The 19508-nt window shown below is 38.3% G+C and overlaps 1 long non-coding RNA gene and 1 pseudogene across 1 annotated transcript; both read right to left on the bottom strand.

Annotated features, from left to right (window-relative positions):
* Window positions 1-3754: 3754 nt before the first annotated feature.
* Window positions 3755-16116, bottom strand: Gm31205 (predicted gene, 31205). Its single transcript, NR_166700.1, has 4 exons — window positions 15941-16116; window positions 13585-13675; window positions 5502-5530; window positions 3755-4018 (listed from the first exon to the last, which is right to left on the bottom strand). It is a non-coding gene; the product is annotated as a predicted gene, 31205 (long non-coding RNA).
* On the bottom strand, window positions 10882-11389 carry Rps19-ps13 (ribosomal protein S19, pseudogene 13; annotated as a pseudogene).
* Window positions 16117-19508: the final 3392 nt, after the last annotated feature.

Raw genomic sequence — 19508 nt, 5'->3', positions numbered from 1 at the left:
AAGCAAAGAGCTAGGTGGGAGTGTAATTTCCACATCCACCAATGACTTACACCAGGCATGCCCTTCTACTACCTTCAAATGCACTACTACTCACCCTACCCCTACCCTCCATCATATCAGGACATCAAGAAATGTCTCTAGAGATAAAATATGCAAACCCTGAAGAAAGAATCAGGACTGCTCTGGATCAAAACTCCAAGACCTAATACAAGATGTTTTCCAGAAAGAAAGAAAGAAATGAAGTCAACTGGTTATATAAAATCTGGGAAGAAGGGGGACAGAATACAATAGTTAATAGAGATGAAGCATTTCAATTAATAATAGCAGCAAAACAGCTTTTGCTCAGAATGGTAGCCATGCAAAAGGTTGAGGATTTGAGGCAACCAACTCCTTTCCTTGAGTCAATGTATGATGCTATTGCAGCTATGTTCCCTCAGCTAGATGTTAATGTAATAGGTAGTCAAATTAAGTGGAAAACTTGAGAGCAAAAAATTAAAGTTGGTAAAACAACAACAACAACAACAACAAAAACCTTGTAGTCTTATGTGTGGATGGTATATAAAATAGGGAACAACAACTATAATGGTGTTTGATGCCCCAGATGGCCTTAAAAAGTTGCTTTGATCTGAAGTACATGGCCAACATATGAGGCTATCCTTAAACTGAGTCCTGGTAGTACAACAAAATTGGCAACCTGGGAAGGACATACTGACATTACAAATGGAATTAGACCTTCAGGATACACCTTCTCTACTGAATTCCTACCCAAATTCTCTTTCTTTAGTCAAGAGAGACCTCCCCAGAGAATGGGCTCCCCCATCCCAAAACCTAGAAACTAGACCTTACACAAGAGCCTGTTTTGAATTGCAGGAACTTAAATAATACCCGCTAAACTTCCATCCCAAATGGATCAAAGACATCAGGAAAGGATCAAATTCCATGCTAATTAATCTTAATTGAGGCTAGGATAATCTGCAGGATTAGAATAGACTTCTAAACTAATACAATGAAGCAATGACAGAATGGAAGCCAAAAAAAAATTGGGGGGATGAAGCCCCCAGAGTCCAATCACCATAACTGGTAGATTGAACTAGTTCCCCAGCTTGCCACAGCTGAAGAATGTCACAGTGAACCTAAGACAATCATACAAGCTTCCTATGCATCTGCCTCAGAGAGGAGCCCTGCAACAGCATTTCTGCCCAACCAACTCTTCTTCTTGGTGAGCTATCCATTTAACTTTTATATTAGCATGATGATATATGGAATGTTTGTGTTAATTCACAGCCTCCTCAGAAGACAAATCTGTGTACATTCTAATTACCGAGCACTTTCCACCCATAGGCCACTCTTTCTGCAATGTAACTGTTCTAAAATGGATACTGGTAAAGCTTTAAAAAGGCGCCCACCCAAGCCCATGGAGACAGCACTAAGTGAGCAATAGAGTAAGAACTGGTCCTGATGCCACTGTTTATGTCCCAGGATGAGGTTCTGTCAGGAGCTGAACTAATGAAGTCTATCAGATAATCATGTTGGTTAAACTACCTTAAATTGGGATTTCTGTGATTTTGAATGAATTTTAATATTTCTTCCAACCAAAGTTCTTCTATGTTGAGTGTTATTTTTTTCCTTCTTTTTGAAAATCCCAAATATCAACACAGGAGAACTGCTTCTGTACAAGTATGAAGTGGAAGAACGGAGCACACTCTCCACTGCAAGAATAAAGCATTCATTCCTTAGTAAACTGGTATTGGCATCAGACAGAAGGGGCCTAGTAGGTCTTGCAAAATACAATGTACAGGTTTCTTGAATAGAACAAAGAATTGAGCAAGAAACAACAGCAGTGTGGAAAGTATAGCATTAAAGGTAGAAATAAAAGCATAAAAATGCCCTTAGTCTGGAGAGTGATCCAGCAAGCTGGTAGCTCAAGAGGCCCCTCTGGGCTTAGGGGATTTTAACTATCAAAAGATAAAAGGGAATTTCCTGAAGGGGGGCTTTTCTTTTACTGACATAAGTGATTAACATCTCTAGATGATATAAATGTTTACTGTGCCATTCCACAATCCTCTGTCTTAAAACCATATGCACGAGTTGAATTTCGCCTACATCAGTCCTTATATGATTGGTGACATCCTTAATGTCACCTTGGAATGATGTTTTCTTTCCTGACATGGTCATATTTTTTTCCTGCTGTTTGGGAGTTGCACAATTCAAAGGGTAAGCCAGGAAAGAACATAAGATGGTTTGGACATTACTATAGGATCTCTATACTAGTTGCAGGGTACTGAAGGTAACCTTCCTCTGACTTACAGTCGTGTATGACTCACCCAGCCTTCCTGCCTCAGCGTTAGTGGGCTTTCAGGCACATGAGTTGCTCGAGGTATAGTTTAATCTCTTTTATGATGCTCCATAACTCTAGTCCAGTGCTACCCTTTTGCAAGTTTGCGATTGAACTGTTTGTCCCTTTGTTGTTAAATGTTGAGGTTATAGATAGTTTGAGCTGTATCAGATATGTAATTTTCAAGCAATTATCTCATTCTTTATTCTGTTTATTCACATATTGATATTTTCTTTAATGCACAAACATTTTCTGATTTTTGATTGCTTACATTTGATAGTATTTTTTTTCTGTAAAACAAAACTTTCTTCGCACTTTGGGAAAGATATCCAGTACTACCTTGTGAAATACAAGGTTGCAAGAATTTCTCCTGTTTTCTTTTAACCATCTTGTTATTTCTCTTCTCTCATTTTGAACATTAATGCATTTTGCTATCATCTTTCCTACTAAATTATATATCCAGAGCTTCCGACCACCTATCTCACTCAGTCCTCAAAGGAACACTTTTCACTAGGAACTTAGATGATATCTTATGCATGGAAACTGGTGCAATCAGGGTTGTCTGCAGAGACAAGCTTCTTATTGGTTTTGTCAAAACTACATTTGAAACATTTGTTTGCTGACTTCAGGGCTGAGTAAACACCACCATGCATACCTACTGCATTTTCTTTATCCATTCATTGCTGATGGGCATGGAGGCAAGCCCAACTCCATAATTTGAGATTCGTTTCTGATAATTGTTGGTATGCAGGCACTATGTATTATTATATGAAGTAGCTGATTATTTTGCGTATATATCTAGAAGTGGTATGCTTGGATCATATGAAAGTTTTAGTTTTAGGTTCTGAGGAGCCTCCATTCTGAATTCCCGTGGTAGCAGCCCTATTGATATTGCCACAGCAGTAAACAGGGGATCTGTTTATTCCACATCCTCACCCCACGTTGTTGGTTTGTTTTAGTGATGGTTATTCTGACCAGAATGCAATGGAATCTCAGATGTTGACATGCATTTCTAGGATGACTATCATGCTCCTGTATTAACTGACAATTTCACCTTATGTAAGTCTATGTCCATAGACTATGGAAGTCTATGTTGTCTGGATTATTTTCATACCATCAGTGGCATGGATCCTTCTACTGAACACTGGGCAGATTAAATTCTTCATAGTGTCCATCAGAAAGCCAATTCTCCACTGACATTCCTTGATTATTAACACCCTCTATTTCCCTGTGCCCTGTAGGCTGAATATTATGGACCACAGCACCTGAAATGTTTTGTCCTCTGGGCTTTACTTTGGGTTAGCCAGTGGTTCTCAACCTTCCCAATGCTGCAGTCTCTTAATTCAATTCCTTGTGTTGTGGGACTATACATAGAATTATTTTTGTTACTACTTCATAACTGTAATTTGGCTACTGTCACGAATTATATGTAAATATTTTTGAAAACAGAGCTTTGCCAAAGCCGTTTTGACCTCTAGGTTACACAATGATGTAGATGACCAATTATCAGAGGCAATGTTTGGGCTGCATCTTCTTCTACATTTTCTGTGCTTTTGCATCATGCTGTGGAGTCGCTGCACTATTTTTTTTAAATCATTGCATGGTTGCAGATCCTTTGGGTGCCCTGTTCTACATACTGCAGCTCTCACAGAACACGACAGATGTCATTTCTTCTCCCACCATCTAGAAATAAGAATAGAAAACTCAGAATTCTAAGCACAATAACTTTGGTGCCATGACAGAACTGAGACAGGTTTGAAGAGATGCTAGAAAATGTATCTATCATTTGAGACACTGTGTCTACTGACACTCAAGTTCTCAGTCTCAATCAGTAAGTGCACAAGTCAGCTTTAGATGGAAGCTGGTGGGTTGCAATATCTTTATTTGTCTGCCTTTCTCCCTTTCTGCAGTCTGCATAAAGGAATATCTTGTACCACAATGGACAAGAAGTTACCTTTTAAAAACCAAGCCAAAATGTGTTTATTGAGCTAGAAGTAACTGATTAGCACAGCTGTTAACATTGAAAGATTAGCTATGTATAACACTAATACAAGTGCAAGGGGAGGTGATTAATTCTCCTTAAATCTAGCAGTAGGGAAACCTTTAACTATGAATCAAAAATCTATTAGCCATAAAAGAAAAATTCATAAATGAAACTATGTATGTTTAAATTTCTGCACAGAAAATAAAACACCATAAATAATGTGGAAAAAATAATATGAACTGAATAAGAGGAAAAGTACAACTTTATGGTCTGCACAAAACATACAATAGGCTGCTTCTGAAAATCAGGAAACAAAGGCTGGCTGGCAATCTAATAGAAAAATTGGCAAGAGATACAAATGCACTATAGGCGAAAATGATCTACCCCATTTGTACTAAAAGAAAACATAGACTAAGACAAACTAAAATGGATTCATTATACTAAAGAGATAGGTAGAAGTTATAACAACATGCTGTTTCCCTCTTTTCTAAATATATCATGGCGGCAGACAGATCTCTGAGTATTCTCTGCCAACCTGAGCTGTATGACATTACAGCAGGAGTCCATCTTAAAGAAATACTGGCATCATATAAAACATATGTATTAGGTCATCTTCGCAATGAGACTATTAACAGAAACTGGGTGGAAATAATGTAAATGTGAATTAGGCAGATACAGATAGGTAGATGGTTAGAGAAGTGTGTGCCACTGTGCTATACAATTACTTAAAGAAAGGATTTCTGGAGTTCTAATACCAATGTGAAAATAACAAAAACAATAGGTATAAGATACCAAGAAAAGTGTTTGTAGCCTATGGTAAGGTTTTGCAGTCTATATTTTATGTAAATGGTGTATATGTATGTGTGCATGAGAGCGAGAGAACAATATGAAATGTGTGCTTCTCGAAAAATCAGTAGGAAAGATAAAAACAAACTAATAAAAGTGGCTCCCCATAGGAGTTAAAGATGGAAGAAAACCAGAGTAAGAGAATTATGTGAGAGCACATTGCAAATTCATCTTTACCCTCAAACTGTGTAAAAATCTTCTTTATTAAAATGTCCAAAATATAATAGCACAGATACAATAATCGTTGTGTGTACCTTTAAAATACATTCTGAATATATACTCAGAGATGTGTAGACAACCAGTTGATCTACAGAAATGCAAATAAATGTTACAAACCCACAGCATGCTCAGCATCCCAAAACAGGCTGTAAGAGAAGCAATGAAGAGACTTCGTCAGTTCTGTTCATTTAAGTTTAACCCAGAGTTTCTATGTTACTGAATTGTGGAAGCTTCCTCCCTTCCTAAACTGCTTAATTCTTCCTCAAAAAGAAGCATGCTGGGAATACTGCTTTGTGCACCCCTTGACTTCCCTGTTTAGCTTTGACTGTGACTAACAGAGTATTTGAATCTTCAAATTCCTTGCCCCCAGGGTTCTGGAACTATCAGTTCCTCACGTTTACAAAATTGTTTTAGAAGACCAAATAAGAACTTGTATTAACTAAATTTCTCAGATTATTTTATTCTGTTCTTATTTTAAATCTGGGCCACATCAGAAAACAATTTGCTTCTTGATTAATATGTCTGTTTCATGCACTTACGTATTTTTCATGATCTACCCATAAGTCAGTCGTGAGACACTGTGCTAAGAGACACTGACTGGCATCAAACATTAGATATTTTCCCTAAAGGAGTTTGTAAAAGACATTCTGTGAATGTCAATTCTCTTCCCTAGGGTAGGGAAATGTATGATATTAGTAATTGCCTCAAGAAAAGGCAGAGCAAGGTGCTGTAGAGTAACACCCTCTACAAATCATCACCTTACAGAAACATCAATTTGAACAGCTACTCATGCATGAAACTAACTTCAGAAGAGCTAAGCAAACAAGGTAAGAGGTCACAGAATTGCTTTGGTGTAACAATAAGCAAGCATGTAATAAAGAAGGAAAGAAGAGTTGGCCACATCACCCCTCCTCAAGCTCCAAACAGTGTAGTGTGGAGAACCATGTCCCCTTTATGCAGGATAAATAAATAATAAGAAGCTGAACCATAGACATGGAAACCAGTACAAGTTTAGTGAAGCTCAGTTTGAAGAAAAACCTCCCATTGCCCTGGCCTCTGGGCCCAAATAACAAACTTCTGGGTCTGAGTTGAACTCAGAGCCAAAATTTCATTTCCACCATGTCATTCTCCCATGTTCAACAGCACAGAACAGTGAGAGAATATCTCCCTATGGGTATAACTTTCCTTTCCTTGAAAATTAGAGACATTATCTTCATTGGTAAGACAGTGAAGGAAGCAAGGGTTTTTCCCAAGGACTTTAGCATCAGGCTGATGAAAGAGAATATGAGGAAGACTAGATATTAGCATTTACAAACTAGCTGGTTAAAACCATTATTTAAGCCAGAATCTAGGCACACTAAAATAACAAGCAAATAATGCAACCACTCCTGGAGAAATCACTCAATCAAACCGGAAGTCTATAGGCTATTCTCTTGAGCAGCTCATGTCCACACTTGAGTGTGCACTACTACTCTTCCTGGCCCTTCTCTCTATTAATGCTCATGACTAAATCTATGTTAAAGCTTCTTAATAAACCCCAGTTCTGCCTCATTCTAAATCACCAGACAATTAAAATAATTAAAACCTGAACTTCAAAGTAGGCTGTTTCTAATCTGAAGCAGAGAGTTTATATTTAAATTTTTAGGTGATTTTTATATGTCCCTCTACTGAAACCACTTCTCTAAACAATCCTCAGTCTGGTCAGAAAAGTATTAAAATCTAAAATCACCTTGAGAAAGATCTACTTCAACCTCATTTTCTATGGAGACACGTTGTTATGATGGGCTCAACTTTCCGTTGGGCTCCCAGAGGTGAGGGCATAAGGGTAATGGTTGAGTACAGAGTCCGCCATCTGGTTTACTGGTGTAGGATCCCACTTGCAGTAGCTACTTAATGAATTCCTTCTGAATGAAGCATTTCATCAGAGACAGAAGCGTCTTGATTTTTAATTGAAATTTCAATGCATCATCCCCAGAGTTAGAAGATGATAGTAAAATCTGGTTGTAAAATAAAATTATAATTGGTTTTAAGACAGCCTCCTCATCAGCCAAATGCTTCTTGCAGAGCTATAATGTTTTTAAAAAGCTCATCATCAAACAATTTAATTTTCATCATAATGTAGTGTACATCAGGTAGCATGCCCTAAATGTAATGTTTGAATAATATGAATACAACTGGCTTAAATTCTTATGAATATCAGCCCTTTGGAAAATAAGTTTTGAATAACTCAGAGAACATTCTTTTCTATTTTGCAAATAGTGGGGAGGATGTTCAAGCTGTAGGGAGACTTCAGAGGGAAGAAAAAGATACATGTATATGGAAGGGGTCCTTATAGGGAGGAAAAATCCCTGTATATGAATATTCTGTCTGGCAGACCATATTTCCCTATAATAACTGCACAGCATGGAACCAGGGTAAATCTCCCATTCTAGGGAGCACAGTCCACACGAAAACTATGCCATTGGTGCTTGAACCTTCACAAAGGGAGGCGAGGGAGCTGAGGAGTAAACTCCCTGCAGACTTATTGTGTACTAGTCACTGCCCAGGCCCCCTCTAAAGAACTCTTCTGTGCTTGTCTCATGAGTGAGACCATAAAGGGAAGTAGCCTAGCATTTCTTTTTCTCTACATAAAGGTTTATTCTCATATACAAGATATAGTTTTTAAAATATAATATTTTATTGATTCTTTAGAATCCCCTCCCCATTCCTCTCCCCAACTCCTCTCAGATGCACCTCCATCTTCTCTATAACTTTGAGTCTTCTTTTTGTTACCAAATAATAGAGGAGAAGAATAAAAGCTGCACACTTATTCCTATTAGAATGGTCAAATTTTTATTCTGGGTAGTTGGTCAAATCTTTCTCATTCCACAGGCAATTTTTCATTTCTCAATATCCAATCGCTGGCATGAGCTAGCCATGAACACAGTCCAATACTCATTCTGAGATGTTTTTAAAGGCAACTGTGTAGTTCCCCGATGTCAATGTTTTAGATGGATGTGCTTTGTCACAATGTCAGAAGGCTGGCCACATCTGTTTTCAGACATGATAGCTCTTTAATAATAACTAAAGAAAAGAGCCATTGAACAAAAACATTTATGGTAAAAGAAAATTGGAAAGTAAGGAGTATATGATGGATGACGGTGGGCGAGAGAATCCCTGAAGTCTATGAAAGGGGTTGAGAAAAATTAACTTCTTTCAGGAATGGGTAACATCCCTTTGTCCTGCCATAGAAACTACAGCCCACTGTTGAACTACATTCCGTCCTCTTTGTGGTACCAAAGAGCTTCACAGACATCAGGTTACCTCAGCATTCTTTGCCTCGGTTCTTTTTTATATGTAGGCTCTTCTTTATATACTCTCTACTTTAGAGACTGCCGTGTGCTTTCCAGCTGCAAGATTCCCAGCTTAGCTTGGTTCCTGCACATTTAATGAAGCCCACAGGCAAGCAGAAACAAAACGCAGAAAGGAGGTCAGGCCAAGCTCTCTCTACCCCTTTTAGTGCAGTGCGTTTTAACTGTGAGAGTCGAGGGAAAGCAAAAGCTGAAGCTTCATTCCTCCTTTTGCAGTCTTCACCTCTTTACCAAGAAGACATGTGTGTTGCTCTTAGGCCTCTGTCCAGCTCCGAGTACCTCTCTTCTTCCCTGTCATTGCTAGGACTGGGAAATGGTATTAGAAGATGTTCCATTAAATTCCTGAGGTGATATCTTATCTATCTTGTCATGAATTCTGTTGAAGTAGAGAATTATCTGTAAATTAGATTGTTATCCCTGCCTTCTCTGAACTGGTCCTACTAGAGCCAGATCATTTTCTTTAATTTGACTTAATTTTTTAAATGTATTCAATTTTACCCAGTCACTGCCTCCCACAGTCTTTTCCCTATCTATCCCCTTCTTCTCGGAGTGTGCTGGAACCCCACTGGGTATACCATCACTTTGGCACTTCAAGTCTCTTTTGGAGCCACGTGACTTTTAATCTCTAGGTTACCTAGATCGAGGATTGAGATCTCAGATATGTTTTATTGTCCAGGCATGGTCTTGAAAAAGGAAATATAAAAATGTAGAGCCAATATTTTAAAATTTAGAGGTTTCACATAAAAATCTAAATTTCTTAATAATCTTAAAAAATGTTACTTGTGTCTCAAAGCCTAGTATGGCTTCATCTATTTTTCTTATTAGTATGGAATTCCTCTCTTCTTCACTCTTTTGCTTCCTCTTTCAAATACATGCAATGCTTTGGAGAAAAATATACAGGGAGAACAATGTCTACTCACCTTTCTCACATTGCTGCTCCTAAAAATTTTTTAGTTAATGGATCTTAGTTAAGCATGCTATATTGATGCCTGCTTATAAGAAAATGTTACAGTCACAGGGACACTAGGAGTATTAGCTAACTGAGCACATATACTTACTAAGTGTCCTATATACAATGCATAATAAACACTATCATAACCTTCAGCTCCCAAGTAAATAAATACAGTCTAGAAAATTTCTTTAATTTCTCCAATGCAGGCAGCTTGTTAGTTACCAGTTCTGGAGTCAAATCCAGGTTTCTATGACACCCAAGGCCACATTTGGAATTAATACCCACACCTGCTCCAGCAAATGTAAAGTGTTCAATTTTACAAGAGAATTCTACTCTTGATTAAAGATTAGAATGCTTGATTAAAGATATCTAGGACACTTAATACACTATTCCTACAAAGACAATGATTGTGACAGTTATATAAAACATAAATATGCTACAAGATCCCAATAATACATTTTGGCATAATTATTTACTTATTTGGTTAATTACTTTTACTGTGATATACTTCCTTGAATTAGCACTGACTTCAAGCTAAATTTGAAAGGATTTCTCCAGAGATCTCAGTTCTGAGACATCACTTGATCTATGGCCAGATATTTTGGGGCCAGAATTCTATACCAGAGCCTTTGAACACTGTGAGCTTAGATGAAGAGCCAGAGTGCAGAAAAACACAGCTCTGCAGCATTCAGGATCCTGGAAAAACACAGATGGCTGCCACAAATGAGGTACCAAAGGAGAATGAGGCAGTGAATCAAGGAACTAGAAGGTATGAGGTATGAAACTGTTAACACTGACAGGCACGAATGCGCAAAAGAAGAGAGGAGCTACCAGATCTAGTGATAGATCTTTGTGAGCAGAGTCAGCTGAACATGTCTAAGCTTTGGGTAAGGAAAGCAGCCATGGTAGTATTTCGGGTACAGGTCAAATATCGGTACTACAATCTTCCCAAGGCTTTCAACATCCTGTGTGTTCTCTTCGTGTGCCTACTGCTGTGACCTACAAGGGTCAGCCCTTCTAAAGTCCAGAGTGAGTCAGTGATGGGTGGAAGGTATTTCCAAAATCTCAAATGGAAAAATTGTAGAACTTTCATCCTGGCTAATATTACCCATGGAAACAACTAAAAAGTTGCCCTAAATTGGGGAAGATTGCAAGACAATGCAAAAGACTCTTCCAGAATCTTTTGGGTTTTTTAATGAATGAGACAATGTATTAACCTAGCATTCTTTGTTCTAATGCTTCTTGCTGACAGCTGCCACCTGTCCAGCGATCTTGTCCAGATCTCTTTGTCCCTGGGGTGTTAGATTGTGGCCCCCATCTTGGTCCTGATCCTCCATTTTCAGCCCCTCCAGGGCTTGGAGGACCCGGCGGGCCACACTCTTAGAGCCTCTGCTGAAGAGTCTGGGCCTGTTACGGTTTCTCTGCGGTCCTCTGTAGATCTTGGTCATGGAACCAACCCCTGCACAACCACGGAGATACAGGTGTCGTGCTGTGGAAGCAGCTCGTGTGTAGAACCACTTCTCATCATATGGGGCAAGCTCTTTATGTTTGGTCAGCTTGACTGTGTTCACCCATTTGGAGACTATCAGCTTCCTGGACTTTTTGAAGGAGGCTGCCAGAGCTCTGACGACCTCTTGCTGGTTAACGTCTTTTACAGTAACTCTAGGCATCATGAGGCCTCTGCACTGCCAGCCAGGAAAAAGCACCAGAATCTTAGTATTAAAAGCTCATAGGTACTCTATACAACATTTTCATTTCTGCTCCACAGGGCTGAGGGTGATTAAAGCATGGATTTGTCAAGCCCCACTCTTAGGTGCTCAAGATGGAGATAGATAAGGAGAAAGTGCATGTTTTCAAGACCAGTAGAATTTAACAGAAAAGACCTATCCCCAATACATATCACAGTGATTCTTCTCTCTCTGCAGGGAGAACTTAGGACCATAGAGTAGGAAGTGAAACTCTACAACATTCTCATTACTAGAAAGTTCTTCCAAAATCTAACCCATGGTCAAATCCATTTGTCCTAGAAGGGCTTATGGAGTCATCTGCAGATGATACGATTCCTATTTCATCACCAATCCTTTTCATATCTGAAATAGGCAGATGACTCTTATGTGCCTATTGTGTTGCGCGGTTTCATGGTGGCAGTACTCCTGATAGCCTTTATCCCATTCTTTACTGAACTTGTTTTCTTGATCTCAGACATTCTGGGCATCACTTTGTACTTTCTGATTCCAAAATAGCCTTAGAAGACATCTTAGAGAATGCTCACAGGAAAATACCCTCAGAAGAGCAATAAGCATTAGCCTTTATTTGGGACTTTTTATACTGTAAGTCCATTTCAAGCATGCTATAGATTCTAATCCGCCTAATCTTCCTGTAACTTGTCTGACAAAGTTCCAACAACTATTACTACATTATGAAGCACAGAGGTTTAGTGAGTTTCTTAAAGTTACTTAGGCAAAACACTAGCAGTGCTACCTCCCAGATATGCATTTGTAAGGATGTTGTAGTTGGCTCAAGACAATCTACGACCACTTTCTGAGCACAAAGATTCATTTGCCCCAGAGGGACAAAGGGCAAGGATAAGGGACAAAGCCAGAGAGAGAGAGAGAGAGAGAGAGAGAGAGAGAGAGAGAGAGAGAGAGAGAGAGGGAGGGAGAGGGAGAGAGAGAGAATAAAAGGGGTAGGAAAAGGGGGAAGGGGTATTTGTCCCAGGGGGGACAAAGGACTATCCCTGGACAGAGAGAAGGTAGATATGGCCTGCAGGCAAATGGCAATTTATAAAGGTAAAGGGGAAAACACTGTATTAGAATGAGGTGTTTTATTTTAAGTGGGCATTTTAATTAGGTAAGCCAACTGGGGACTTTTGATTGTTGAACTTACCTTAATAGCTAGACCTTGGTAGCCAGCTTCAGGAGGAGGAAGTGGTCAAATAAGGGAACATCTCTTGGTATCTAGCTTTAAGAATGTATCTAAGATTTTTTTACCAATGCAGAGAGAGAGAGAGAGGGAGAGAGAGAGAGAGAGAGAGAGAGAGAGAGAGAGAGAGAGAGAGAGAGAGAGAGAGGGAGAGAGAGAGAGAGAGAGAGAGAGAGAGAGAGAGAGAGAGAATGCTTGTTCAGAGCCATGTTTTCTGTGGTTGGACTGGCTAGAGTCCCTTCTGTATGCTTGTGTTCCATCAGCATTAAAAGGCTCATACAAAATATATATAACTTTGAGGAAAAATTTTCTGTGATGTCATGAAAATTCCTCTCATATGAGACAACTTTTAACCATCAAACTGTTATATTGTATTAACACTAACACCCAAAATTAATCCATGGGTAATATACATTTTTATATTGCCGATGAGGTTGTATGTATTTACCCCAGGCACTCTGACACTATATTAGCAGTATTTCAGGAACATATTTATTAGCAATGTAGCCTATGCATTTATTCCACCTATAACTAGAAGGGTATATAAAATACTAATTATGACAAAAATATAAAGCAATATAATAATTTAGCAAATGAGGATCGGCCAAATAACATTTTAAGGCATCCTCTGAAGGAATACAAGGCAAACATGAAAAATTGATACACTGTGGTTAATAGAACACACACACATTTATTCTTATTTGTGGAACATGTTTAAAAATATGAAGGAAACTGGAATAGGAGAGGAAAAAATAATTATACAAATTAGCTAAGATAATTACTTTATATTGCAAGCTCCCTGAAGAATTCAATCCACAGAAAGTTGACTCTTAGAGTTGGTTCTGGGAGCCCACCTACCACAGAAGGTGAGCATACTTGAACTGAGTGGCACATTTTTTGGTTGCAGTTCACATGAGGAATACCCATCATGTGCTATTAAATTCTGATATTTGCCAACATTCATTCTTTCCCTTACCTTTGCAAACAGTGGTTTGTCTAAGAGAAGGTCTATTAACGTTCTCACGCACCACACTTGGGCAGGGCTTCCAGTGCCCTCATCTCCAGCACTGTTAAAAAAACAAAGTATGTAGATGAAAAAAGTAAATTATTTGTGTCTCTGCTCCAGTCAGATTTTCCTCACTCTCTCTGTAAATTAAATTCAAAAATAAAATTCAGAGGCATCCCTCTTCTGCTTTACATGAGGCAAGGCAAACAGCATGGGGCATAGTACTCCTTTATATGAAACAATAGAAATTCTATTGAAGAATAGATATAGAAAAGTTAAACATCAAAAGTGAAACTGCCTATAACCGTACGACTACTGATAAATACCAGTTACCATATATTTTGTTTTTGTATCTCTAGGTTTTGCCATGCTGATAAATGCTTTTCTTTACATACATGCATTCATAATTGCACCTTCACTATATCCTTATATACTTACTAAGGCAGCACGAATATCCTATCTTTCCACTGTATATTCTAAACAAGAACATTTACCATAGATACAAGTCTGTTTTGAAAGTAGAAAATCTGTGATCAAGAAAAAAATCAAGACTTTTATTACTGTTTCTATGAAAAGCAATCAAAGAGATGACCAAGAAGACAAAATATAACAAGACCTTTTAATAAGTGCTCTACAGTATTTGACTAATTTCAACTCCTAGAAGCACAAATGAAGAAGTGTGAAAAACTTTAGAGGAAGAAAAGTTTTGTGTCTTGCCAAAAGTCGTGTTATTTTGCAGCAAGCCACAAGAGAGTTTATATTTTGGTCTTTTTAATTTGTTGCAAAATATTCATGCTATTTCTCTTTTCCATTGCTTCCTTGAAATTTCTGTACACAAAGGTATGTGGTGGTTGTGGTTAGAAAAGTATATACTTGGTGCTAATCTGTTTCTACAAGTATGCACATCATCTTTATACCCATAAATGAAGGGAGAGGAAATCACTATGTGATATTCCCTAAACTCAAACAAAAAGCTAATCCCCCTAAAGTCAGCACTATCCAGTCCGAAGACATCTCTGTATTTGAGAAGTCTATAAAGCTTGCCAATAAACTTTACTTTCACTTTTATTTTAAAGGGATTTTCATTTCACTTTTTAACAATTATTAAAAATTACTATGTAATTACATCATTCTCCCTTTCCTCTCTCCAACCCCTCCCATGCACTACCATGCTCTTGCTCAGACTCATGTCCTCTTTTTCCTTAAATTGATGTTGCATATAGAGACAAAGAGATAGATATATGTTCCTAAATAAATGAATCAAGCCTTCTGAGTCTGTATACTGTTACCTGGATGACCACTTGTCACTGGGTAACCAATTTGGGGCTCTTCCTTGGGAAAGACTCTTTAGAATTTGAATGTTTAGAATTCTCCCTTTGAACATCATCCCTGGTCAGGTGTTGGGGAACCATGAGATTTTCTCATGTCAGCGTATCCATTGGTGGTGGTGTTCAGGACTTGGTTAGGCATTCATGTTGATGTTCATGTGTATGTTCTATGATATTCCTAGGAGACAATCTTATTGCTAACACATTGTTTTCTGGCTCTTTTAATCTTTCCACTTCTCTTCCACTATAATCTCGGAGCCTCAGATGTAGGGATGGATCAATTTTACCTAGGTGCTATTATTACAGCATCAGGATGTGATTCCACTGGCTGCCAGGACAACAGAGTCACACACCTTAACACAGTCCTCACAGAGAGGACTAAAGCATGCCTTGGCGTGAATCCAGGCTCTGCCACTTACAACTTCAATGACAATAAGCACAAGGCATTAATTTCTCTAAAGTTTTTTTTATTATGAAAAAGTAATGAGTATTTTGATAATATCTACCACAGGGAAGTGTTTTGAGAATTAAGATAATATGAAATTGAACTGGCATAATATCCTACTGCACATGAGCATTAACTCTAATTAAGCTTAGAGTCCTCTTACTGCTCACTGTCTTTGTGCAATAAGTTTGTCCTTTTCTTTTAATTTACATTTTTGAGAAGTTCATGTGTGAATATTGTATTTACATAATTTTCATTCTTCCATCTACCCCCTCCAACTCCAACTCCTCCTGTCTCCTGGTATGTGTGTGTGTGTGTGTGTGTGTGTGTGTGTGAGAGAGAGAGAGAGAGAGAGAGAGGGGCAGAGACAGAGACAGAGAAAGAGACAGAGACAGAGACAGAGAAGCAGAGAGACAGAGAGACAGAGACAGACAGAGGGACAGAGATAGTGGCAGAGAGAGGCACACTCTCTAGTGTGTGTGCATGCATAAGAGACAGAGAGAAGGAGAGAGAGATGGAGGGGGAGGAGAAGGGGACTTGGGGCTTCTCTTACCTTATGCCATAAGTATAGAACTAACCATTGGAAGTGAATAACCTATATAGTTCATCTCTGGAGAAAAATTTGCTATCCCTCTTTTAGGAGTATACTGATTGCTCATAGTTCTTCAGGTAGGAGTTGGACCCTCATAAAATTGGCACATCAACTCATGTGGTTATTACATAGATCTTGTTTAATCAATCACATTGTTAAGATTCCATAGGTGCAGCTTCCTGATAGTTCTAGAATACATTATCTAATAGAAGGTGTCCTGGTCTGCCTTTCTGACCTTTCTGTGTTCTCTTTCATGATTGTCCATGAGTCTTAGACATAGAGGCTGCATGGTAGATGTATCAGTTGACTTGACTAAGCCCATACTCACTCACTTATTCTCTTCATTTTGACCATTTATGGAGCTCTATAATAGTCTCCATATATTGCAAAGGAAGTAGAGTAGTTTTACCTGCTGTATAAGAATAACTCTTTAGAATAGTTAGAAATTATACTGCTTCAGAAATTAGTCATAGTATGTTCTCTCTTCCACTCTATGACCTTTCTTGCCATAGGTAATTAATTATGTTTACAGCACCAGATATGAATTCTTATCAGTTGAGTGTTTCTTACATCTCTTGGGGATGTCTTGCCATGGAGGTTATTGTTGTGGTCTGTAGGTTTTATATTTGGATAGGACTATTGGTTGCTTTTCTTACTTGGAGACTTGCATAGCACCATTAGATACTGTGAGAACTTATCTTCTGGGAAGTGGTTTCCAGGTCAGTTCCAACTTCATTCCTCTACATCCCATTTCTGAAGTGTGTGGTATTTCAGACAATAGGGTTTTATATTCAAGCTCTGAGAGTCAGTCAAAGGCAATGATAATAACCTTTATTGTCTTAAAAATCTCCTGGATTTTCCTGGCCAAAAAGTCTATAAGACATTTTCTTTGCCTGGCACTGGATATTTTGTTATACATATTTAGCTTTGGCATTTAGCTTTTATCATCTATTATAGCATAAATATATTTAATCTATAAATACACATATACATATATAGTATATATACTTTTCAGTAAGATTATAAAATTGTTTCCTTACTGATTTTTCAAACACCCTTAGCATTATCTTTTCTTTCTTTCCCCACTCTCTTCTCCCCCCCCCCTTTCTCCTGTATTACTCCCTCCCTAACTTCTTCATTAAAAGTCTTCTTTCCTTTTTCTATTTCAGGGGCATCAGGGTATCTGGCTTTTGATTTACTGTAGCAAACTCTCATACACAGAAGAATATCTCACGTTGTACCAATTGAGATATTCTAAATAAGCTAAATCTAGAAACCAATGCAGGAGAATGTGTGTGTGTGTGTGTGTGTGTGTGTGTGTGTGTGTGTGTGTGCACGCGCAAATGTTAAAGAAAGCTATGGTTTGTTCTAATGGTGTGACTGCCCTGTTTTTGGCTTAAGGATATTCAGTAGGAACTTCTCACAGTGTGTTTCTTCTCGCCAACATTATTTGTTTTTTTTTTAATTCTTGAGCATACAATAATAGCCCACTTACTCTCTTCTTAGGACAGCCTGGTGCTGTCACCTAAAAGAAGGGAATAAATAACTTATGCCTTGAGACCGAATGAGATGCTTTTCAGAGTTCCCCATAAAGCAATGTTTTTCTCACAAAGTGACTTGTTACCATAGACCAAGCTGCCTGGGTTTTGAGTCAAAATTGTTCTGTTTGTTATCCTGTTATTACAGGACTATATTCCCTTCTATAATACCAAATAGACACAGATAATTCAGTGAAATGTATCTTGGTGTTTTTCTCCTTTAATAATGTGTGTGTCCAGATACTGGTTCCCAGGTATAGATACAAGTGATGCATGAGAAGTTACAATTTGCCCTGAGGCTTTAGAAGCACCTGCTCTTGCACTGTTTTGTACCTACTGAAATAATCAACACATTCAACAGACTTACATCTCTGACTGTACAGTCCAGTGGTTCATATGGATAACTGTTAAATACAAACATGTGAAAAGCTCTATCCAAAAAATGCAGAATCTTAGAAAGTTGTCCTGTGACGGCGCGAGGCAAAAGTTAGCAAAGACTTTGTAGCAGCATTTCTTGGGCTAAGATCTGTGTGCAAGAAAGACACAAGCTGAAGCCTGGAGGGAAATTAACAAGGAGAACGTAGTAGCTGCTGCCACCTCAAAGCAGAGTAAGTAAATGCATAATGCTAAGGGGGCAAGCAGAAGGCTCGTGCAGCTGGAGTGGTCCTTGGTGGGATTACAGGTGAGTGGGGGGTCAGAGAAGCTGGAGAGAAGACTTCTAGTGCTTTGTGCTTGCAGATAATTTTGATGCACGAACTCCTCCTCATTTGTTAATCTTTGACTAAAATATTTGGAAGTGAGAGATAGCATGTGAGTGATGCCAGGGCTTGTAGGGGCATCTCATCAACGCTACTTAAACACTACAGTGAGATTTTTTTTTTTTTACAGTGTTAGAATAGACACAGATTAGAGTGCACACTCACATTGTCACACTGTGATCTTCAAAGGCATGGTATAAGAAATGTATACTTGAGTGCTTTTTGCCTAAATGTAGGTCTGTCGCTTGCAAAAGGGGACCAACAACAGCAGCCTATCAGTCTAAGCAAAGTTGCACAGCATCCAGCTGCAGCATCGTGATAAACACATTAAAACCTGCATGTCTGAGATAGCATGCTTTTAATCTTTTCACGCTTTCCTTACTTACACAGTAGCTGAGAGGAGTGCCTTCCTAGAAATCTAGCTTTCTGCTACTAGCCGTGAATGAATCCTCGACTCATTAGAGAGACATAAATCATATCTTTTTACCTTTTTCTACATGCCATCATGATACTAATGGAGGAAAGGTCACCAATTTCCTAGATGTTTATAGTCAGCATGGTTAATTTTTTCAACTGGCCAGAAAATGTCAAGCCCATCAGTAGCATTCCTCACTTCATTAGCTAATGTAGCATAATTGGGTGTTTGGTGATCAAATAAAATGGAACATTGAAGAATGCCTTGGAATAAGACCAAAATATTTCTCAAATTACCTCTATCACACCAGCTGATTATCTTTTCACAGAAAATAACCCGATATGACTCTATGCCAAGTAACTGTAAATATCATTTTTGCAAATAGCCCTGAGCTATGCTAAAAGAAAGGAAAAGAAAAGAAAAATTTTTGTACCATTATGTGATCATTCTAATAGAAAATATTTACTAAGCATTTAATGTGTGTGGTGCTCTAAGATGATCATTTTGAAAAAGAAAATATCCTCGTGGAGCAATCTTGGGCATTCTTCAGAGAAAGAACAAGTCTTATTTTGCAAATGAAGAAGTGGATGCCTCACACTGTGGGGAAGATTGCTATTCCTATGAGCATTCATTCATTGAGATTTTAGGGTAAAACGTGTAAATTCACCTTTCCTGCTTTAATGACTTGGAATCAAGGGAAAGGACATTCAAGGTCCATATGGCACTAAAGAACACGTTATTACTTTCAGACTTGCAGGTAATGACTTGCCAAGTTGCAATTGACAAAGCATATTCTACTATTCTCTTTTCATAGAAAC

This window comes from Mus musculus, chromosome 18, assembly GCF_000001635.26.
Source record: "Mus musculus strain C57BL/6J chromosome 18, GRCm38.p6 C57BL/6J".
In the NCBI taxonomy this organism is placed as follows: domain Eukaryota; kingdom Metazoa; phylum Chordata; class Mammalia; order Rodentia; family Muridae; genus Mus; species Mus musculus.
The sequence above is the reverse complement of the archived record's forward strand: the minus strand, read 5'-3'. Positions and strand labels throughout refer to the sequence as shown.